A 24,865-nucleotide genomic window follows, 5' to 3' on the forward strand; every position below is an offset into this window, starting at 1 on the left:
CTTTAAAAAAAGAAAAGGACAAATATGGCCAATTTTTGTACATCTAAATACATGGATTAGGTCAGATGCTGAGGTTAATGACTTATTAGCTCAGTTGGAATGCAATTAAATGCTAAAGAATGGAAAGCACCTTACAGTTTATAAGACAGGGTTGTTTTTACTAGCATAGTAACTTAACTGAAGCACTTGCTTAAAACTCATCCAATACATTTACTTCCCTTAACGTTTACAAGGTCGAAACCAGACATCAGGTGCAACTTGAAGGTGCCATTAATTCCTATGGAAAACGTTTGAAGAGATTGTTTCAAGAAGCAGCAGGCTGGCGCCTATTAAGGCCCCTAGGCACACACATACTTTTAGAACCATGTGTTTAAGGACAGCATTACTCTTGATCCTTCCAATGAGTAGCTGGCCACACAATTATTCCTTGTACAAGGTACGAGCTCCATAGGCACAGTCCTCATTTACACTGTTTTATCCTAAATCCAGTCCTTGGCTTTAGTGATTATGGCCATTATATCTACATTTTAAAACATGATGTAACATACTTATGAGTAACTGCCACTTAGTAACTGATGCCTGCACAGCATTGGATCGATATCCGTACTAGAGCAGTCTTTTCTATATCCGCTTCCAAAATCCTGCAGAGGCATGGCATTTGCTTGGTTTTGGCCTTTGCTGTCTTTCATTGACTCTCCCTCCCTTCTATTACCTGCTAGGGGTATCAAACCCTTTGGGGCCTTCTAAACTGTTTCAGTGTTTATTTTTTCCAAACCCATTAACTATAACTTAATGTTTATAGCATCAATGATAATTCCAAAGCTATTTTACAAATAAAACGTTTTGATCTTCAGGGGCACCTGAGTGGCTCAGTCGGTTAAGTGTCTGACTTCGGCCTCAAGTCACGATCTCACAGTTCATGGGTGCGAGCCCCGTGTCGGGCTCTGTGCTGACAGCTCGGAGCCTGGAGCCTACTTCGGATTCTGTGTCTCCCTGTCTCTCTGCCCCTCCCCTGCTCATACTCTGTCTCCCTCTGTCTCTCAAAAATGAATAAACGTGTACAAGATAAATAAATAAATAAATAAATAAATAAATAAATAAATACATTTTAAAACATTTTGATCCTCGTGATAACATCACATGAGATGAGAAAACCAAGGCATGAGGAGATTATGGGACGTGCCTGAGTCACTTGTTTTGACAGAGTTCCTCCTTCCTGACTAAATGGAGGCTCAGTTCGTCCCCATTACTGCCTCGTCATTTGCTGGTCTTTGGGGGCGCCTGGATGGCTCAGTCGGTTAAGCAGCCGACTTCGGCTCAGGTCATGATCTCGCGGTCAGTGAGTTCAAGCCCCGCGTCGGGCTCTGTGCTGACAGCTCAGAGCCCGGAGCCTGTTTCAGATTCTGTTTCTCCCTCTCTCTTACCCTCCCCCGTTCATGCTCTGTCTCTCTCTGTCTCAAAAATAAATAAACATTAAAAAAAAAATTAAAAAAAAAAAAAAGAACTTAGAATAAGGTAAGTATGTTCAAAAATGTTAGTCCTTCTAATCCCATCTCTTGGGAAGTCTTCACCTAAAGGTAGTTCTTTCAGGTATACAGAGGATCTCTGAAGTTATTCTGTAATTCAGTGGTGGGCCGGGAGAGCAGAGTATATTTAACGTATCAGTAACAACATTGCATTGAACCAAGGATTTATCCATCATCTACTATATCCTAGCTCAGTACTAAGTGCTACAGATACACAAACGGACTGGCTGCAGCCAAGGAATGTTGGCAGCGACACGAACCAGACTTGATGATTTCCTAGAAAATAAAGATATTCCAAGAGGGGCTGGTCTGCCAAGTTTAACGGGACTTCTTGAAAATTCTCCCAAATAACTTCAAATAGAATAAAATGATTTGAAAACTTCTACTTTTTATACTTTCCTCTTGAATGGCACATTCTGCCAAACCCCAAAGTGTTATTTTTGTAGAGAGTGGTACTGTATCCAGACCATATTATGACAGGGGGTGAGGAAGGAAATGTGGAAGAACCAATCTCAAGGGGACCTAGGAATGTAAGTTTTACAAACGTGCGAGGTGTTTCCACTTTGTTTCTAGGACTCGAGTCACATAGGTTAAAAACCCTGTGGCAAAACTACCCATTTGGTATTTTCTCTACCCTTCTCCTGCAGTGCCTGGGAACAGAAATACTTGCTGAGCTGAATTTCAGCCTCTAAGTCAAACTAAACAGACCAAAAAAAAAAAAAAAAAAAAAAAAAAGAAGGCAAGTACCATCCCACCGCATTTGGATTAGCCCATAAGAAAAGTATTTACAGTCAACTAAAACTTTTCACGTTGAGAAGATCTTTCAAGGTCACGTCTAGTGAAATCTCAGTATAATTTGGTTTAAACTCTACATTTCATTTTTAGCAGCAGTAACTAGGGTGTGAGGCAACGTGCAATGTGTGAAAATGTGCAGAGTGAAATAGCCCAGGATTTAAGGTCAGACATATTGGTTGTCATTCTCCCTCTTCCTGTGATTTTAGGCAATGGCCTGGCGTCTCAGGGCCATGGCTTTCCTCTTTTTAGAATGGGAATGATGTGTTATTATAACATTATTGAAAAAATTAATTGAGATGGACTATTCCATGTATACACAGTACTACACAGGTTGACAGTTTTTGAGTGTGATTCAATATGGATTACACTATTCTAAGCACTTTTTCTTTCGCTGATTTAAACTTTACCATAACTCAAGGGGATGGATATATTATCATACCCATTTTAGAGATAAGGAAATTAAGGCACAGAAACCTTGCCATGGTTGGGGTGCCTGGGTGGCTCAGTCAGTTAAGCATCTGACTTCTACTCCGGTCATGATCTCATGGTTCTTGAGTTTGAGCCCCGTATCGGGCTTTCTGCTGTCAACACGGAGCCTGCTTTGGATCCTCTCTTTCCCTCTCTCTCTGCTTCTCCCCCACTTACTCTCTCTCTCTCTCTCTCTCTCTCAGAAATAAACATTAAAAAAACAGAACCCTTGCCATGGTCAGTTACTAGCTGGCTGAGCAGGAACTCAAACTCAAACTCTGGCAGTCTAACTCCAGAGTCTGTGTTCTTAACCATCTCACTTTGTCCCCTTGTTTGTCATGGCAGCTCATGACATGCCCACTTCTCCTCACCCTGGATTCTGGTAAAAAAAAAAAAAAAAAAAAACAACAGTTCCCACCTTTCCAGAAATAAATAGGCACACTGAGGACACAGGGCACACGCATTAGGAGAGACAAAGTAATACACGGTACAAGCTGTCAAATGTCAGAGAGGGGGTATAACCCCAAGTTCTATGGCAGTTTGGAAGGAAGGACATAATTGGGATGGAAAATCAGCACAATTTTGTAATGGAGGTGAAGGTTGACTTAGGTCTTGGAGGAAAATCAGAACTGAAACCAGCAAGGAGGATTTGGGGAAGGTTTTTCAGATAATCAGAAGGCTTTCTGTGTTTGGGCAATAAGGCTCGGTGTCAGTGGGGAAGGTTTCTCTACAGGAATTCTGAGACTGGGGAACAGGAGGCAGTTTAAAGTCATTTTGTAGAACGTTTGAAAAGCCGGGAGAGGAGGGAGGATCTCCTGTGGGAGAGCCACCAAGGGTGTCTGGGTGCACATGCATGGTGTCACTCCAAGTAGTGCTTTCAAAAGGCTGAGGAGATTGCAGATGGATAACACACGGGGTAGGGGTACGGAAAGTTCGAGAACGGAGAGCACAGAAGTCTTCAGCGCACATACCTACATTCAGACACTTCTCAATGATCCAGCGATGCTTATCTGGTTGGTGGACATTCCATGGTGTCTTCTCACCTACTGTCTGTCCTTTTGGTTTGTTCCCTGCTTGATGGCACCTGGGGGTGGAGACACAGACGAGTGATTTCCCAGTTAGTCTTTTATTTTGTTGTAGTATTTGTTTGTTTGTTTGTTTAATTTCTGCTCCTTAGTAGCTGTGGTTAAAAATGTGCTAAGAAGAAGAAGAGGTGTAGTTTGGATGATCAGACCGTTTCTTTCCTTCTTTTTTAAAAATGATACCTTCGGTTCTTTATGAAACAATTTGCTGATGAACAGCAGCAGGGCTCATATTTGAGCCTAACCCTGGGAGAGGTCATTGTCAATTCCCTTTGATTAGAGATGGTCTCACAAACTGGGGGCCACCCAACATGCCTTTTCAGATAATGTTCCTGCAGCAGAACCTTGCTTCTGATCTGGCTGCTGAGGTTTTTTAGGTGAGAGAGGTTCAGCGTACGCTTCTTTTTTTTTTTTTAATTTTTTTAAAATTTATTTTATTTTTGAGACAGAGAGAGACAGAGCATGAACGGGGGAGGGTCAGAGAGAGGGAGACACAGAATCTGAAACAGGCTCCAGGCTCTGAGCTGTCAGCACAGAGCCCGACGCGGGGCTCGAACTCACGGACCGTGAGATCATGACGTGAGCCGAAGTCGGACACTTAACCGACTGAGCCACCCAGGCGCCCCAACGTAGTATGCTTCTTAAGACTGCTACCCATGGTGTATCTCCAGACTGGCTTTTACCACCAACATGATGATTATTCATATCGATCACTTTCACCTTTGCAGCTACTTGAAGATATTAGGCAATTGTTGCTTCCTCCTAAGTTGAATAGAGAATACCAGGCGACCTGAGTAATTCTCTAGCTAATTCTCTAGCTGCAGAGTGCATGCTTGGCTCTAGAACTAAAGTGCTGTATTTAAGAGATTAGAAGAAGAAGAAGAAGAAGAAGAAGAAGAAGAAGGAGGAGGAGGAGGAGGAGGAGGAGGAGGAGGAGGAGGAGGAGGAGGAGAAGAAAGAGATGAGAAAACGAAACAGACTGCAATGAAAACAGGTTGTCAGTGCCAAACTCTTTTTGTTAAAGTAATATTTCCTTGTTTTTCCAGGCTATTATAAGAGTGTATATAACATCTAAAGAGATTGTAGGAGCCCAGTCCCAGTACATCATTCTTACTAATGTTTATTTGCAAATAGTAGACATGAAGATTAGTGTTGTCCAAAATGGCTAGAATATTCATCTTTACCTGGGTCCCTTGTAGGCAAATGTATTTAGGGTGCAACACACACACACACACACACACACACACACACACACACACACACTTTTTCAAGAAGACGAAAAGACCTTAAAATTGTATACATTTGGCTAATAGCCAGCTACCGAATCTCTTGTATTCTCTTCTCTGATTAACACACTTTCATGCATCTTTTTTCTAGTTCTTCTGCTAGAATCCTTGCTTGCTCTTCACCTCACAATCCCATCATCGGCCAAACAGTCCTAGAGAAACCAGAGAGCTGGTAGAAAAAAGTACATTCGGTTACTTCAGAACATGGCACACATCAATAGTGTCCACTTATTAGCCAGAAAACTGGATTCCGTTGCTTCTGAGAACTTCTCACATGCTCACAGGCCTGCTGACCTCAACAGAAGACAAAACAAAACAAAGCCTCCACCACAGAAACTAGAATTATTTCCAAAGTTCTCAAATAAACAGAAATCACTGTAATTATGAATAATTAAAATGCTAAACTCAAGAGGGCACTCAACATTCGTTACACTGCAGAACTCATCCCCTAAGGGTGGTGCCTTCAATTAGCTCAGTTTTTGCAACAGAAGAAAAATGTGACAATCAGTAATTGCAGGTATTTAAGCACAAGGAACAAAACAAGCCAACTTGCCTTTAAATCACTCCTTCTCAGCCAGCAGAGGCATTGCTCTCTTTCAGATTCTCAATGTCTATACTAATTCCAGAATACAGAAAAGCAATTGATCGCAGGACAGCGGAAAAGCATACCGCCCTCAGAAGGTTAAGTCGATGCGCTTCATCTTTATCTGCTATTTGGAGTACGCAGGAGGCATGATATAACGATTTTCAAAGGTATTTTGTAAAATGTATCAATATATTTACACAATCTAAAAATGTTTATTAAGATCTACCACGTGTCAGGGTTTATGCTAAGTGACGGTGACGTTGCGCCATTAAAAAGTAGCCACTGTTTTTTTCTTTAAACATACACAAATTACTATAGACAAATTTGAACATAGCAAGATATTTTTATGTTCTTACAAATATAAAGTTTGGAGTATATAGCTACTATATATAAAATGAAACTTTTTAAAGCATTACTTCTCATTATTCTTGAATTGTAATACATTATTATTTTCATTAAAAAATTAAATCACAAATTATTCAGATTTTTCTTCCTCAGAGCCTCCTCTATTAAAAGTATAATTTTTTTCTGCAGCGCCTGGGTGGCTCTGTCGGTTAAGCGTCCGACTTCAGCTCATGATCTCACAGTTTGTGGGTTCGAGTCCCACATTGGACTCTGTACTGACACCTCAGAGCCTGGAACCTGCTTGGGATTCTGTGTTTCCTTCTCTCTCTGCTCCCCCTCCACCCCCCAATCATGCTTTGTCTCTGTCTCTCAGAAATTAATAAATGTTAAAAAATTTTTTGATACAATTTTTTCTTACAAAATATATCCATTTTTTTGCGGTAACAAATGCCATTGCAGATATTATGTTTTTTCTTAGATGTTTATAGGACTAAAATATAAGTCAAGCTGGAAATGGTTTAGCAAATAGTAACTACAGTTTTGAATCTAAGAGACTGTAGCAAAGTAAAATTTTTTTTTTTTCTTTTGCTTGGATTCAATTTCAAACAGACAACGACTCAAGAAAGGGTTACCTTTTACTAGCTGCCACTTTGGGGAGATGCATTTTGTCTTTCGTTTAAGTAGAGGAAAGAATTCATTAGAAATGTGGTGCAAGTAAGTTTCAGAATGATAAATCTCAAGTTACCAATTCCACTTTTAATGATTAGTTGCCTGAGTCTTGTATTTAATTAAAATGGTTATTTTAAATGCTTATATTTAATTCACACATAATTAGCTAAACCTCAGTGTTACTGCTTCATCCATTTTGAAATTAATTAATTTATAAAATAGCTCAAAAAGTGCTGTACAAATTGAATATTAAGATAAATCAGGATTCGTTTGCATCGTTTGTTGGTTTCGGTTGTAACTGCTAGTGAGCCATTTATATTAGGGTATTGAGGATGACTACTATGTAGGAGAATCCACGATTGATAGGTCATTGGCGTTACCTTTGTGCAGATGATAAGCACTTTCACCTCTTAGGTAATAATAGCCTATAGTCGAGGATACGAGTGTCTTAACTTAAAAAGGGATCTAAATTTTATAAATGACTTTTGGCTTTAATACATTTAGGAGAAACCACTGTGTTTAGCAAATGATTCAAAAGTGTGTTAACGATCTGTGTAAAAAAAAAAAAAAAGAAAAGAAAACCTTCTTTGAGTCAGTCTGATATTGTAACCAGAAAGTGTTTTCAAGGAAATGTTCTGATTTTAACTTCTGTTTAAACACACCACATGATTTATATACCTAGGAACCAAGAGAACAGGTGGTAACGTAGAACAGTTTTTCCCGGCTCCAAGAATATGAGGGAATTTTAGCCACCCACAATAACTATCGAGCTGGGTTTCCTGGTGAAGTGAGAAACTACATCCATGAATATTCTCCTCTGGGGTGTGGTTGCTGGAAACACTGCTAAACTGTGCAAAATCCATTAATGATATCGCTACAGTTTATTAGTTACTCCATACGTGTCGGCACTGGCTTAGCTTAAATGCCTCACGAGGCGGTATCATCAGGCCCCTTTTACAGGTGAACAAAGTGAGGCTTGGGGAGTCTAAGGCACTGCCAAGGGCAGCGTAATCAGTAGAGATGGAGGCAGGACGCAAAACTTCACGCTGTAGCTCTGCACCTCACTGTCCCGACTTGCCATCGCAGAGCTCTAAGGAAGGCATCTTCAGTTGCTCATAACAGTATACACAGAATTTTCTAGTATTTTATTAAAACCTGGACCTCCTACTCTCCAATGAACCCTTCCGGCGGGGGCATCTGTTCCTGCCATGCTCTGATACGAGCTCAAACCTTTTGCGTCTCCTTCCACCCTTGAGGAATTTTCATTCTGAGCAGGCTCAGCTTACATGTGAAATGAAGTTGTGCAGAATATTTCTCTTCTTTTCACGCTAGTACTATTAGGGGGCATTCCAGGATGCCTTCAAGCTATACCGTATCTCAATTACCTCAACTGCCATCTGTTTCTATTTCTTTCAGCCCTTCTCCCTGGTACCCTAAACAATGAACGATAGTCCCACTCAAGAGCTAGACTTAGTGTATTTCTCCGCCAAGGACGTGCGTTAACATAGACAGCCATCCCTGCTCTTTAGATAAGATGATACGAGGTTGTGATCAAAGCCAATTATCTATTGATTTTCAGTTTAACATTCCAACTATCACCCATTATCTGACTTGCGGAAATCGTCAGAAGATCCAAAGAAGGGGCTCCGTCACCAATCAATCATAAGGGGGAAGTACTATTTGAGACATGAGTAGGGGTAAACGTATAGGCGTGTCTGCTTGGTTAATCTTGCTAAGGCCTTTAAAAAAAATTTTTTTTTTTTTTAACCTTTGTTTTATTTTTGAGACAGAGAGAGACAGAGCATGAATGGGGGAGGGTCAGAGAGAGGGAGATACAGAATCTGAAACAGGCTCCAGGCTCCGAGCTGTGAGCACAGAGCCCGACGCGGGGCTCGAACTCACGGACCGCGAGATCATGACCTGAGCCGAAGTCGGACGCTTAACCGATTGAGCCACCCAGGCGCCCCACTAAGGCCTTTAAATACCATCTGTTTTCCATTCATTCCTGGCTACCATCTTCCCTAGGTTAAAAGATTTTAAAATGACTGGGGGGTGAAAAAAACCTTGAAAAGGAGTGTGAGATTTTAATTCTGTATTTCATCTGCCAAACAGTGAACTACAGTTAGCCTCAGCGAGTGTTCCTAATAGATAAGGGAATTGTTGCTTCACATATAATTACATAGAGTCTAACGGTAGACATAGCCAACCATATCATCTTCATGCCATTAGAAGTGCTAGGAAGTCTGAAAAGAATCCATTTCGAGGAGGGTCTAAGCTACTTTTATTTTACTTCAAACCAGGGTTATCATGGAATAAAACTGATAATTCTTTGGAGGAACCGTTTTTTGGAATGTGAAAAAAAAAAAAGTATGAAAGGGGAAATGAAACTGACAGTCGTGACTGGCAGTAGGTTCAGGCATTATGTGTTCTTTTGTGTTTGCTTTGGAATGTTAAACAGGTCGGGTTCTTTTCAAAAGAAAACATTTTATTCAGAACATTCTCCCATGAAAGCCCTCTTTGACAAAGTGTCATTTTTTGATATATTAGTACATGTCTGCCCACATTTTACATTCAAAAAAGTCAAGCAATGTTTTAACAACTTTTGACAAGCGCAGGGAATTAAACTTGCACAGAATCAACTCTAGGTGTGATGCTATAAGCTGTTATATTTGCCATTTTGTACTTCTTCATGGCAGACCACAGCATTTTTAAACATACTAATTTCTGGTTGCAAAAACGTGGGGAAATTCAAGATGAGTAGTTAGAATAGGAAACATTTAATTCAGCAACAAAATGTTTTAGGCATAGAACTCTAAGATGTGTTGAGGAAAAGAGCTACGGCAACAGTATTCGGCGAATTGTAAATATGTAACAGGAACCAAGTCAAAGAATTTTCTAGAAAACTAGCTAAGGAATCCTAAGAGATTTAGCTACCTCTGAATTATAAGTTCCCTACTAAGTCATAAATTTCAAAATCAAATCATCCTCCGTTTTTTGCCAATGCAGGCCCTGCCTACTGAAAACCTCAGTTGCACACCCAAGGGTACCTCGAGGCAATAAACTGCCCTTCATCCTGTGTCCCTCGGATTGGGACCCTGCGCGACTGCTCTCTAGCCTCTTCTGTCTCTACTCCACCCTGCGCCTGCTCATTCATTCCTCTAGAGCCTTTTCCATTTCCCTGCACAGGCCAGATTCTCTTTTGCCTAGATCACTATCCCAGTCAACTCAGCTAATTTCTCTTCTTTTAAATCTCAGCTTAGATGTCACCTTCCTCCAGAAGACTCTTCTGACAATTCGCTCTCTCGGCATCCTTTCTCTAGATCCTGTAGAACCCTCTTCTCTCCAATCTGAGTCCCTGTGATACAGGAGTGTCACTGCCTCCTTACTTGTCAGTATCGTCAACAGACCATAAGTTCCATGTCAGTCTTGTTTACTGTTAAATCTCCACTGCTTAGACAAGTGTTTGGAATATTCTAGATGCTCTCAAACCCTTTGTTAAACAGATTAATGAATTATTTGAGCGAAAAGTTCCTATGTGACCAATACATATATTTTTTTTTCCTCTTGGTGATAACACACGTTGTTAAATATAACTACTTTAAAAGATATATTCATTTACTTGCGTTGGCATGTGTTACCATTAATGTTCCCATTTTACTATTTCATCTAGCTGGAATGACAAGTTTCACATTTTGGCTCAAGGGTTTCTCATAACATTTCTCCCTACACAGAAAGTCCAAGGTGGGTAATAGGAGCCACTCAAGAAGGGTAAGATCTGGAATGCCATGCTTGGTTTTGAGTTTAAGATACAGAATTCTAATGGCAAACATGAGGGTAGATTGAAAGGGGACAGAAAGGATTTATGGAGAGTAATGAATGACCTCTGAAAGAACTGAAGGTCTTGCTTTATATCGCTGTGTCATTATGAGCCGGTAACTTCTCGGGGGATGCTGTGCCTGGAAAAGGAGAACGGTGGAAACCAGTACCTATTAGTGAGTCAGGCGGAATGGAGCTGGAGAAGAGGGCATCTTATGAATATTGTTATTAGATAATCGAGAGCTGTAATAATCAATATTCTCTTGAAAGGACCTTAAATCTAATGAAGGAGCTGTGGATAACTAAATTATGATTATGACAAATTCAGGGAATTGGTTCAGGGTTCTTTGCATCCAAAATTCAAATAAGTAATCAAAGTGAAATTGCATTAGCTGACCTCCTCAAACCACCTCTAAATACAGGAGGCATTTATTAAGAATACCCCAACCAAATAACAGCACGACATAAGTGCCTCCATATTTCACAAATGCCTTTGGCTAACGGGGAGGGTGGATGGAGTTGGGTGTGGGAGGGCGGGTATGAGGGGAAGGACACAGAAGGAAGAGAAGGAGTTCTTGCAAAGAGATAAGTGGAACTCTTACTTTTAAAATGGCCATAGCAGTTCTTTTCTTAAGTCAAGATTAAAAATATGATGAACTTATGGAATGCTACCTTCCACAGCAAAAGTTACATAAAACAATTTTTATTCCTACATAAATTACTTAACACGGGTGTCACGGGTTTTACAGAATAACATCGGCACCTATGGACCATCATATATAAAAGAGATCCTTTCTCCGTATTTTTTAGCCTTCAGCTTGCAGTATTTGTCTCTTTAGTAAGTTCTTATTTCTTACTTTGAAATATATTCAAATATATTGAAATAGTTCACCAGGAGCACAGGTGGAATTGTTTCCCTTGGCTCTCTGCTGGGCTTCCTGGGGCCATCATGTGGACGGTAGCAGAAAACAATTTCAAGGACAATAACAGTGATGAATAAATTAAAGTACAGTGTATATAGTCCCCATCAAAGAAGTAAAATTGTTTTACTGAATTGTATTTTCATCTCAAGGACTGTTTCCCCCCACCTTCACCTCTTTCCAAAACGCTTCTTTACAGCAATTCTCATTTCAAAAGGGTGCTTCAAAATTGATTCTGAGGAATTTAAGTTCTCCACACTCTTTTCTGGCAATATGCTTTTTATCAGATCAGCAAAAACAATGCGAAAACACCTGTCACAGTAATTTCAAATGTCTGTCATCTACCAAATTATCCATAAATGATCTACGGTTGCAGTGTGGTCCTTGAATGAAGGACATTTTCAAGAAAGACAAACCAACGTTGTTGAAAATATAAATGGGTACATTGCAAGAAAAAACACTTGTAGCGTTTGTGGAAACTTACAGCTTTCATTTTTATCTTTAATCAGAACCAAGAGGACATTTCTGAAAGAACTAATTTTGCTTCTCATTCACACAGAGCATTATATACATGCACGCCTACTCTCAGGTATAGACATCGTTCAGCTAAACTCCATAGGGCTGTGGCTGGAAATGGAGTCAGATTGGCAACAAAGCACTTCTTGAATGCCTACCTGGGGTAAATGGTAAAAAATGTAGACCTTACCTGCCCCCTACCCCCCCAAAAAGCAAAGAAAGGTATAATTGTTGAATATGGACAGGCTTTTTAAAAAACATAGAGAAAGGCTCTGGGTTATAAATCTATTTTTTTTCAACTTTTTTTATTTTTTTATTTTTTTATTTTTGGGACAGAGAGAGACAGAGCATGAACGGGGGAGGGGCAGAGAGAGAGGGAGACACAGAATCGGAAACAGGCTCCAGGCTCCGAGCCATCAGCCCAGAGCCTGACGCGGGGCTCGAACTCACGGACCGCGAGATCGTGACCTGGCTGAAGTCGGACGCTTAACCGACTGCGCCACCCAGGCGCCCCTATAAATCTATTTTTATTTCTACGTGCCAATTCTTTAACTTACGTGCTACCCCCTCTCAAGAACTGGTGTGCTCCAAGATGATTCTATTGTGCAGCCAGAGCTGAGAATCTTGGTCTCATGCCTTCTGCTCGACAATGTGGCGACAAACCCCCTTCCCATTTTTCGTTCCAGTCATCTGTGCACATCTGCCTTCTCACAGCCAAGTAGGCCCTATACCATGGCTTGAAGGTTCTATCTTCCTATCCCATCGTGCCTTCTGTGCTCAGAACCATAATGCAAATCTACTGTGGTCTGAATGGGAAGCATTACACATTTTAACATCCAGACTTAAAGAAACAAGTATAGATCAAAACCGTGTTTACATTCATTATCTAAAAAAAAAAATCACAATTGAAATAGCTGAGTCTTTTGAAATGGTGTTGCAATTTTATAGGAAATAATATGGCATGAAAGGCAATGGAAAAACATACCCTTTTACTCTTTTAGATTCAGTATGTTTCAGACTTAAACCAATGGGAACATAATGACAGTGTATTATAATCACTCCAATATCCTTAAAGGTCTGACATTTTTAAAGAGTGTATATAGTATTCAGGTGGGGCTCCAATGAATGTAACCATCCTGCTGCTGTTTTGTAAAGTGGTAGCCTGGCTAAGGGCAGCAATAAAGAACACTCTTAAATGTGACTTATTTCTAACTAGGGTGACACATTATAGTACTCTTTGTCAGCACTTTATTGCTTTCACAAGAATAAAAACAAATACTGAGGTCTTTATTCTGAAATCCACTTCTAGAGTTTATCTGACTAACAAAGGACTTAGTCCTGTGAAAGGGGTTCTAGTTATAAAAGAATTTCCCTTTGGAAGAGTTTATTTGCTATTTGAAAGGCTATCTTTATTTGGCACTATTCATTTATTAATTAGAGGCAACAAACTCTAAAATCCTACCTTTCCATGATCTATGTGATAAACCAGAAGAAGGAGACTTCCTAAAATAGCAATACTTTTCGGTAGTGGGCAAAACTGTACATGTATGCATTTACATGGGAAGAAAAGAAATCCCAAATTTGTTTAAACATGAAAAGAATTTTCGACTCAGTCCAATTATTTTCAGCATTGTTCCTAGTGGTTATTTATTTACTACAATTGGGTATTCACTGGAGTTTTGCAAAAACACTCGTACTTTTCCCTTTCTTTTATTTAGGCATAAAATGATGAGCAGCTGATCTCAGTACTTCCCTAAGCTCTTTTGATTTTGGATTGTAAATATGTGAACTCAGGTTGCCACAAAAGAATAAAGGAGAATAAGACACATTTCCAAAGCAACAAAGGAACAACTTGTTTTACTACACTGTTACTGCAGAGAAGCATCTTGGAGAATGGGTTTTTGTTTATTTACTTATTTTTTATTTATTTTGAGTGAGTGAGAGAGAGAGAGAGAGAGAGAGAGAGAAAGTGAGTGGGGGAGGGGCAGAGAGGGAGAGAGAGGCAGAGAGAGAATCCCAAGCAGGCTCTCTGGGCTGTCAATGCAGAGTCCAATGAGGGGCTCGAACTTATGAACCTGGAGATCATGACCTGAGCCACAATCAAGAGTCAGATGCTTAACCAACTGAGCCACTCAGGTGCCCCGAGAATGGGTTTTTAGATACAAAAAAAATGGTTTATTTATTTATTTATTTTATTATTATTATTATTTTTTTAATCTTTATTTATTTTTGAGAAAGAGAGAGAGACAGCGTGTGAGCAGGGGAGGAGCAGAGAGAGAAAGGGAGACACAGAATCCGAAGCAGGCTCCAGGCTCTGAGCTGTCAGCACAGAGCCTGACGCGGGGCTCGAACTCATGAACTGTGAGATCATGACCTGAGCCGAAGTCAGACATTCAACCAACTGAGCCACCCAGGTGCCCCCCAAAAATGGTTTATTTATCATAATCAAATCTATTTTCCGATTAGCTCTGCATATGGATGACAAAAGAGTGAAACACCCACAAATAAATGGTAAATGGTACCAAATAAAACAAAATCTACTCTGCAAGTATTTATGCAGCAAAGTCCACATGTTTTAGCTTGCCTTCTGAATCGAGAGGGAAAGATGAATGGAAAAGGTAGATCGCACATACACCCCAACAATGGGAGGTTCCCCAAACTGTCTTACACAGACTTCCACAAACATTAAGAAAGGGAGCTGTCAGCATGAAGGAGCCCCTTTCAGAAAGTATCATTGCAAAGCTTTAATTTCCCAAACTGTTTTAAAATATGTTTTCCTTTTTGCCAAGCTAAAATTTCTTAGAAACAAGATTCAGGAAAGCAAATGAAACATTATGGGACAATGGATAGATCAAAGTATACTTCTTTCTGGTACAAGAACACCGTGTTTATATAAAGCCTGTCTTTTTTGAGGGAAGAGAGAAGGAGAAGAAAAGCTTTTAGAGAATGAGGGTGATGATAGCTTTCTACAAGATGCCGTGTCGAACAAGAGTCCTTCATGTGGTTTTGAAAAAGAAATTAGCAATATTTATCACATGTGTGACAAGCTATTTGGCAACATACATTTTGTCTCTTTTTACATGTATTAAGCCATTCCCAGGGACAGTGTGAGTTGCCCAGAACAAGACCTTTTTGCACATGGGACATGGCTGGGGACTCAGGAGCCTGCCAACTTCAGGTTCTGGCCATTAGACTCATTAACTCTCTAGAATGTAAGCACCATGAAGGTAGATTTTTTTTGTCCCTCACTGCTCTTTCTCTGGCACCTATAATATTGCCTGGAAGATAGTAAGTATGCAGTAAATATCTGGAGTAGGAACACATGAATACAGACCAGTTTAGACCCCCAAATTCTCGGACTTTGGCTACTATATGTGGTTACCAATTCAAAGAGATGTGAGTTAGCCTGGGCCAGACACTGCTAGATACTAATCATCTAATTCTCACAATGGCTATGTGATAAAGGCATTATTATCCCCACTGTAGGATTAGTGGTGAAGTCCTAGAGTGAGAATGAGGTAGTTACACAACTTACTTAAAGTCCTGCAACTTGTGGATGGTAGAGGAAAAAAAAAAAAAGTTTTGAACTAGTTAAGTTCAAAGCCGAAGCTCTTACTCACTATGCCAAATCTTGGTTCAGTGCCTCTTGGTCGGAGACTCTGCTCCATGCACAGCCCCTGTCTTGTCTTTATTCTGTTCCCTGGTCTTATCTAAACTCTGCCCTGACTCTGGTCTGGGATCCTGCACTGTACCTGATGCACGCTTTGCTTCAACATTCCAATCTCTCTGGTACGCTTTTGTGGTGTTGTCTTAGTCAGCTCGGGCTGCCACAACAAAATCTCATAGACTGAGTGGCTTAACAAGTTATCTCACAGTTGTGGATGCTGCAAGTCTGAGGTCATGATGGCAGAACAGTCAGGTCCTGGTGAGACCTCTCTTCCTGGCTTGTAGAGGGTTGCCTTCTTACCGTGTACTCACGTGGTCTTTCCTGGGTGTGTGTACGTGGAGAGAGAGAGAGATCTTTCTTGCTCTTCTTGTAAGGCCACCAATCCTATTGGATTAGGACCCTCATCCTTATAACATCATTTAACCTTACTTAACTCGTGAAAGTTCTATCTTCAGATACTGTCACACTGGGGGCAAATTGTGAATTTGTAGAGGATACAATCCAGTCCATAGCAAGTGCCCTGAGCTAAACTATCTGGGACAGTAACAAACAAATACATTTCATTTCCTTACTTGCAATCACAGGATTCACTCTCCCACTTACAGAAATAACTTTTCTGTCACCTTTTCTGTTCTTGCCATATTTGCCTCAGTAATCTAGAGATTAAGTATGCATATCTCAGTCAAATATGTATTGGATTTGAAGAACTGTTCAAATTCAAGTTATCCTGCTGATGCAATCTTCCAACAATAATCCTTCGGGGGCTCCTTGAACTTTCCAGAGCCTTCTAGAGCATTACAGACGAAAACACAGATGAGGGATCATACACCTGAGTGCTAACCTTCCTTCTAACTGATTGACAAAGAGAACATGGTAAAATTCTCAAATATATATATATATTTTAAAATTATTGTCCAAGTGTACCCAATCATAGGTACTTCCTGATTCCCAAAGGGAAATTTCATAGATATCATGCGGTCCAGTTGATCATTTCTAATGGTCATCACATCGATGTGCTACTTCCCTATATATCATTGAGAATCTCTGTTCTGAATGGACAGTGATCACAGGGTCAATACAACCGTAAACTATCCTTTGGGACACCCTGAGTATTTCTTGGAATTTTCCAATCAGATCTTAGAATCAGAAATCATATCCGGGCCTAATTATTACAAAGCTTCCTTACCGAATGAAAGAAAAAAAATTAAGCCTACAACAGTCTCTCTTTGATAACCATAGTCTTGTTCTCTGAACTTGTAGTAAGCTTCTACTTGGCGGGCAGTGATAGTGAATCCTGTATTAGAGTACAAGTATGTGATATCACGATCCACACCAAGATTTCAAAATGCTGTTGTAGATTTGACTAGTGTAGACATGACTAAAATGTCAGGGTTCTGGTGCAGCCATGTGAACATTTTAAAAAAGAGCTTTCTTTTGGTGAAAATGGATCTCCTGACTCTGATCGTTCTTTTTTTCAGGGAACTCCAGGGTCTGATTATGTGTGTGTGTGTGTGTGTGTGTGTGTGTGTGTGCATGTTGTGCACATGTTGTCTTGAATTATAAGGTTCCTCTGGAGGGGAGATACTTTTTTATATGTTTCATTAACATAATTAAAATTTAAGATACATAGTATGTTTTCTACATATGATCAGCTACAGTAAATGCAAAGCCATTATTTAAGACAATGAGAACGCGTTCAAGTCATATATATTGCAGTTTTTATAGGCATTTCTTGGAACTATTGTAACAAGTTATCGCCATTAGATTTTCACCTCATTACTGATGAATATAAAGTTTACATTTTTTATTTTACAAAGAAGAGATTGATCATCCCTAAGCTGCTATCAGGTACTAAATTTAGACAATAATGAAAAATTCAAATAGAGAAAGTAATTATTTTTTGTAATGTTTTCTTTCATCATTGAACAAAGAATATGAAGTTTTCTGTTGTTGGGCAACACTATGATAATTAGTTTCATTTAATTTCAGCTTCTCTAACAGGTCAATCTATATGTTTTTCTATAATTGTAGAGAAGAGTTCTAGATAAGGTACTTGGAGATCCGAATTCTTGCTTTGGCTCTGGAATTAAGTGGGTTTTGAGACCTGGGGCAGACTGCTAAACCTTCTGGGGCCTGAGTCTTCCTGGCTGCAAAAGGAGAGGATAAAGTTAAGAACAGATGAGCTCTGATGTCCTAATAGGTTCTCCTGGTCGGTGAACCCAGGTGGTTATTTCCATTACTAGGGTCCTAAAGTTAACCTCCATGAACAGAGCAACTAGGGAAGGTTATTCCAGGCGAATATGATCCTTCACATGGTAACAGTGGCTGACCTTGCCATTATTAAATAGAGCGCTCCAGGTAGCATCTCACAGTTAGTTACCCCAGCCCAACAGAAGCCACATTTGATGGTTCCCTACTCTTCTCTGAAGTTCATTACTCATAATGATCTTTCACCAACTACTGGGGTTGGTACCTTCCTCATTAAGAATGGGCGCCTTCTCATTCTTTCAGTGTTCACACAAGATTAAACAAGACATTTCAGTCACAGCATTTCGCACAACTGGTAGTTATAGTTACATATCTATGTAATAATTATATCATATCCCTCTTTAGGCTGTAAATCCCAAGAAAATTCTACGACTAGCCTTTTTTTTTTTTTTTTAATTTGCTCTTTATTTTTTCAAGGTAACAATGAACCTATCTTAAAGAGGCCACTTTATGGGGCTTGTTAGGGAAAACAGCTGCTCCTTGCACACTCCAATGCCATTTTCATCTCCCCTGAAACAACTACTTTCAATTCTTCCAGCTGAATATTTTGGCATTTTTGACTATTTTTGTAAATATCATGCTCATATTACTTTCTCTCGAGTTTTCAGTTTTAGACATTGAATACTGAGTTCCCTCTTGGAAGAGAAGTTCCCCCTTCACACTCCCCTGCTAGCTACGCTTACTACACAAACTCTTAACACATGAAGTCTGTCTGTGAGCCCATTCTCCCAACACAGACCAACGGTGATTGTTATGAGAATTACCAATGAATCGTTATTATGTATTATTATATATTCTCAGCTGAGTCATGGAGTATACAATTTTCGTGCCCGCCATTTGCACTAATCCCCACTCTGAGTTCATAATTATCTTGTTCAGTTGGTTTCAAATAATTTATCACTCTTTCAATCCTCTTTTCTAGTTGTTTAAATCTCTCCATATGTTTAAATATATTAGGTTTTCTGTAAATTTTCCTCTTTTTGGAGAAATGGCTTGGAGCCTTCTGCCTGGTTGCATTCTAAACTAGTTGCTGCACAGATGTTACCCTGGAATTTCCAAAGCTCTCTTTTGGATTATAGTTTATGTTTCCTGATTCTCTAAATCCTTTATATCCTACTTTCTTGGTTTCTCTCTTTTTTGGTGAAGTACATCCTCCATAGGTTTATTGTGAAAGCAAGAGTTTTCTGAATCTTATATATTTAAAAAGTATGCTATTGTGAGGTATGTCTATCCTAACAAATAATCAGCAGGGCCACTGGGTATAGATTCTAGATTAGAAATGATTCTCCTCATTTTTGAAGGCATTTACTCTCCTCTAGCTGCCCAGTATTGCTGTTGAGAGAGGTCTGATACTATTCGGGTACATTCTCCAATCTATGAAATTTATACTTTTGCTACAGAATTTCTTAGGTATTTTCTTGTCCCCAGTGTTGTAAGACGTCTCAATGAGTGTGGTTTATTTTTATTTGCCGTCCTGGGCATTCCATGACCCTCTCAGTAGGGAAACTCATGTGAATTCTGAGAATATTCTTTTGATGATTTTTTTCCTTCATGTAATTTTTTTTCTCATACTGAGGAATTCTTGTTATTCAGAAGTAGAATCCTTAGACTAATTTTAAAAAACCTTCTCACCTATTATTCATCTCTTTAACCTTTTTGCTGTCTTTGCTGGGAAAATGCCTCAATGTTATCTTCCAATCTTTTATTTTAATCATGTCTGCTATTATATTTTTAACTTCCAGGCATATTTTTTGTTGTTCTCTGAATGTGCCTGTCTTATAAGCACACTCTCCTCATTACAATGAAGCAAAATCTTGTCTTTCTCTTAGTTTCTGCTTCCTGCCAGGTATTACCATCTGTTTTTGGTCTGTATGTCAAAGTAGATACCTTCCATAAAACATGCATCGATCCACCGTTGTCTACTCACAATTATGAGTAAAGAGCTTGTGAGCATACGGAAATTGGTCAAATATGCTCATTATTCTAGGGTGACCCAGCTAGGCTGTTCCCTTAAGGAGTCCCTGATCCCTAATCTTTTTATCCTTTGGTTTTTCATTTCTACACTGACCAAATTCCCCCAATACTCTTCAAATATCTCTCCTGCAGAAATCTGATTGCCAGGATTCTCTGAGTCCAGTGAGGAAGAAGGCTGTAGATCTCAACATTCCATATGTGAACTCTCACTTAAATCCATTATTTTTAGCGTGGTACCACTGTTCTCCCTTCCCCCTGATGGTCCCAAGTCCACTGACTCTCTGTTTTGTCTTAATCATGGAATAAAACTTCCGGGTTCCGAATGTATGGATAAATGAAGGAATCCGGAGGGTGTCCAGGATTGCTTTTTAGTCAGTCTTCTAATGGTTAGGCTCATGTTCACTTCCCAGTTCCAGAGAGAGATACACACAGAGGCCATTTCCTGAGCCCTTGGGAGTGCTTTGGCAGAAACTGCGTTGCTTCCAGACTTTGCCCACTGCTGGTTTTAGGATTCAGCAATTTGGGGGCTTGCTTAATCAGTTTCTGCATCTACATCCCCTTTCCAGCTTAAACGATTTGTTGCTATTGTCTGCTATCCCATGCTTTTATTCTTATACACGTGTGTGTGCCTTTAAAAGAATTCTTTTTCAGTTGTTTCATTAGGGCTTGGAAAGTAGTTAATACACTATAACTACTTTGGTCACCATGGCATCCTCATCAGAGAGTGCCGTGCTTGGCACTTAGAAAGTCCTTTATAAATATCTGCCAAGTGAAGGAATCATCACCATGTATAATTCTTTTCAACCTCTTCATATACATAAGCCTCTACCAATCGTACCAATTTTCTGAATTTGTCCCATGCAGATGTCTCCAAATATTGTGAGATATTAAATATTCTTTGATATTCTAACAGAAAACCATGTATGGAGCTCCTTGGTCTCCTAGAACATTGATTATTACAGTGAAGAGATTTTTTTGGAGCTAATGCACCATCTAGACTAGAACTGAATACCAGTCTCCAAAAATGACAAAGAACTCTGGGGCTGATATTGCCATCTGTCCTGGTTTCCACTTAACATGTATATTAGTTGTTTGAATAGATTCTTGGATGGTGAAGGTCACTTTATTGCTGCCCTTTGAGTACGGGGTCATCATGAATAACTTCAAACTGCAGCTGTGGCCAAAGAGAAAATGACTTCAACTGTTGACAAATGCTCTTGGTCCAGACTTAATGGTGGTCTAATAACATTAAATATAGAAAATATGAGACAAAGGAAAACATGGACTTACAAAAGGATCCCACCGCATCCATCCCGATAGGTTTCCTTCCCCCCTGAGAAGAAGTTCTTCAAAATGTATTGTCCATGTATTTGCGTGTTCTTTCTTTGGCTCCCCCTCCCTATGTTATTTTCAGTTACAACGTAATCATTATTATAAAATGAAAATATATTTAAAATTGACCATTACTGTCATTCAACCCTGCCTTACGGTTTATTAACACACATACTCTACACATGAAGGTGAGTTCTTTGTTTTTGTTAGGGTGATATTTAATAGGCAGCCTCAAGCTGCATTTATTTATGCTGAAATAAATGTCAGGTGAAGGGCAGGGAAAGAGAATATGAGAATCAAATTCTGTGAGAATCAGTTTTGAGGCAGGTAGCTGCTAGGCTGTGAAAATAAAACAATGGATGTTGGCTAATGGCAGAGGCGTTATCTCCATTTTTCATGCCAACCCTGGGATGCGTGTGGGGGCTCCTCAGCCTACAGCCCTGCACCATCAAACACCCTCTCGCTCAATGACTTGCCGCATCAAAAGTGGGGGCTTCACAGTTACTCCGTGTGGAAGGGACTATTTTCTGAGGAAAAGCTCGCCCCCATCTTCTGCGGTTCCCTGGCCCACCTCCACTCTCAGCTCCAGTCGGCCATCTTTGAGGCATGCTTTCTGAATAGACTCCTTAATTTCTGTGAGCAAAATGGAACTCCATTTTCATCGGGTTATCACAAAAGCAGATGTATCGTGGCAACACAGGCACTTACATTTAAGTTTCCTCCAAAGGTTGAAAGGTTGGATTCTGTTGGCAAATTCTTCCCCACAGCTAAAGGGGGCGTATAATTTTCAACCTCATATAGAAAAGGTATCTGTTCTTCAAGAGAGAAAATATTTTTCTGGTACTAAATTCAACACTGAAGTTTGCCATGTATTCCTTGTATTAGAAATAACGTAGGGCACCTGGGTGGCTCAGCAGGTTGAGCTTCCGACTTTGGCTCAGGTCATGATCTCACAGCTCGTGAGTTCGAGCCCCACATCAGGCTCTGTGCTGACAGCTCAGAGCCTGGTGCCTGCTTCGGATTCTGTACCTCCCTCTCCCTCTGCCCCAACCCACTCGCATTCTATCTCTGTCTCTCTCAAAAATAAATAAACATTAGAAATTGCGTAATGAATATTAAATAACATAATGAATATTATTTTGGACAAGGAGTTTAAGACTTAGAGAAATGTTTTTCACAGGGTTATTTGTATCGCCATCAGCAAGTGCAGGGCATAGTATTATAACAATTTTTGAAGGCATTTTTGATGAGACCTAATGTATATGCATAGATTTCTCAATGGCTTGATGATAATGACCACAAATATTCCCAAGGTACTTACCATGTGCCACACACTGTTCTAAGCACTTTACATACATGAGCTCATTAATCTTCTGAGTAACCTTAAGAGATAGACACCTATTATGATCCCATTCTACACATGAAGGGACTATTTCACAGAGAGGTGAACATCTTGCTCAACATTACACCGTTCAGTGGCAAGAACACAAGGCTAAAACCTGTCCGTCAAGGTAAATTCCACTTCTTTTGGCCTACACTTTAAAAAAATATATATCACTTCTTTCAGCTAGGATTTTTTTTTTTTTTGAAAAAGTTGAATAGTGAAAAATTCAAAATTACACTCCAAGGCCAGAGCCTACTTCCTTGTAATTCTAAAGTGTCAATTAAAAGAACAATACCCAGGAGCAAGGGTGACATTCCATTTCTGAAAATTTAAGAGACTGCCTGTAGTCTCAGAGGGAAGACCACAGGTTATTCCGCTAGAAACCAAAGTTATATAATTTGGGGGGGGAATTGGGCCTGGGGTAGAGCTTTTACCCTAGGGTTATAAAGAGAAATAAATCACTACGATGTTAATAAAATAAAAAATGCTATCACAGTTTCTCTTAAAAAGTTATATCATCAGGGGCGTCAGGGTGGTTCAGTTGGGTAAGCGTCTGGCTTCAGCTCAGGTCATGATCTTACAGTTTATGAGTTTGAGTCCCGTGATGGGCTCTGTGCTGACAGCTCAGAGCCTGGAGCCTACTTTAGATTCTGTCTCTCTCTCTCTCTCTCTGCCCCTCTCCAGCTCATGCTCTGTGTCTCTCTCTCTAAAATAAACATTAAAAAAAATAAAAAGTTATATCATGAGCTTCTATGCCACAGAATATGATTTGATTATTTTTTATTCAATGGCTATATCCATAGTTTCCACATAAGATTATTATACTCAAAATTGTCGTTTCTTCTTCTTCTTCTTCTTCTTCTTCTTCTTCTTCTTCTTCTTCTTCTTCTCCTCCTCCTCCTCCTCCTCCTCCTCCTTCTTTTTTAATTTAACCTGATAGCATGGATGTGACTGCTTTTTTCTTTTCTTTTCTTTTCTTCCTTTCAGATTCTATCTGATAGTTCTGCAGCAGTATTAATGGAACCAGGACTAAGTGGTTAATGCCCTGTTTGCCCATTCATGAAACACATTAAATCAGCAAACTCCTATTAATCACTAATGTGTGGGACAGTGGAGATCAAAGCTACCCACTTCCTGATTTAATCAGCTTCGTTGGAAGAGCAGACATATAAACAAATGATGTCTGTTTAATATGGTGCAGGCCCAAAGAAAAATATACATGTCCGGGTGGGGGGAAGGCAGAGTACGTGTGTGTGCATGTGTGTGTCATAGGAGCTTAGATAAGGAAGGAAAACTAACTCTCCTTGGAAAAGTCAGGGAAGCCCTCATAGATGGGGTGATATCCGAATCACGTTTTGAAGGATAAATAGTCACAATGGGGTGCCTGAGTGGCTCAGTTACCTAAACGTCCAACTTCAGCTCAGGTCATTCTCTCACGGTTCGTGGGTTCGAGCCCTGCATCGGGCTCTGTTGCTGACAGCTTGGAGCCTGGAGCCTGCTTTGGGATTCTGTGTCTCCCTCTCTCTCTCTCTTCCCCTCCTCCACTTGTGCCCTGTCTCTGTGTCTCTCAAAAATAAATAAATGTTAAAAAAATTTAAATAGTAAGTCACAAGATGGACATGGTGAGTAAAGGTATAATCGACAAAAGGAAAACCTCATGGAACCAAAGAGCTTGGTGTTTTGGGGGACTGGCATGGCTGGGGAATAGCATGTACATGAGGTAGTGTCGCATGGAGGTAAGAAGGCACATTCTGGCTTCATTCTGCTGCATGTGAACCCTGGTGCTGACCTTGGACAAGTTCCTTATTGACTTCTCTGTGCCATAATTTCCTTATCTAGATAATAGGAAACAACAATACCTAAACTGTAGGGTTTGGGGAGGCTAAATGGAGTAGTATTGTGCCTGGCACATAATAAACACTCGATAAACATTAATTATTATTATTATTACCCCCCAAGAGTCAACTAATTCCTAAGCAATCAATATCACTGTTAAGGGTAAAATTTCCTCCATATGTGTCTGCACACTAACAATAAGCAATATTAGATTATGCTTCTAGATTCCTCCTTCTATTAATTAGAAAGCTATTCCTGGAAGGCAGATTCCCAACTCAGGAATTCTGAGCGGTGCCTGAATAGCTATTTCATAGCTCACCTAGGCATTCAGATCTCCTATTATGAAGTCAAATGACAAGTGGGCACACACACACAAAATAGTTGCGAGATACTCA

General features: G+C 39.9%; 1 protein-coding gene across 1 annotated transcript in view; it reads right to left on the reverse strand.

Annotated features, from left to right (window-relative positions):
• HS3ST5 (heparan sulfate-glucosamine 3-sulfotransferase 5) overlaps positions 1-24,865 on the reverse strand; it is a 153,952-nt gene that overhangs the window by 96,075 nt on the left and 33,012 nt on the right. Inside the window, exon 2 of the mRNA XM_042937377.1 lies at positions 3,761-3,873. The gene's annotated coding sequence lies outside the window, so the exon portion shown is untranslated. The remainder of the gene's footprint in view (positions 1-3,760; positions 3,874-24,865) is intronic.

This window comes from Panthera leo, chromosome B2 (assembly GCF_018350215.1).
Source record: "Panthera leo isolate Ple1 chromosome B2, P.leo_Ple1_pat1.1, whole genome shotgun sequence".
Taxonomy (NCBI): Eukaryota; Metazoa; Chordata; class Mammalia; order Carnivora; family Felidae; genus Panthera; species Panthera leo.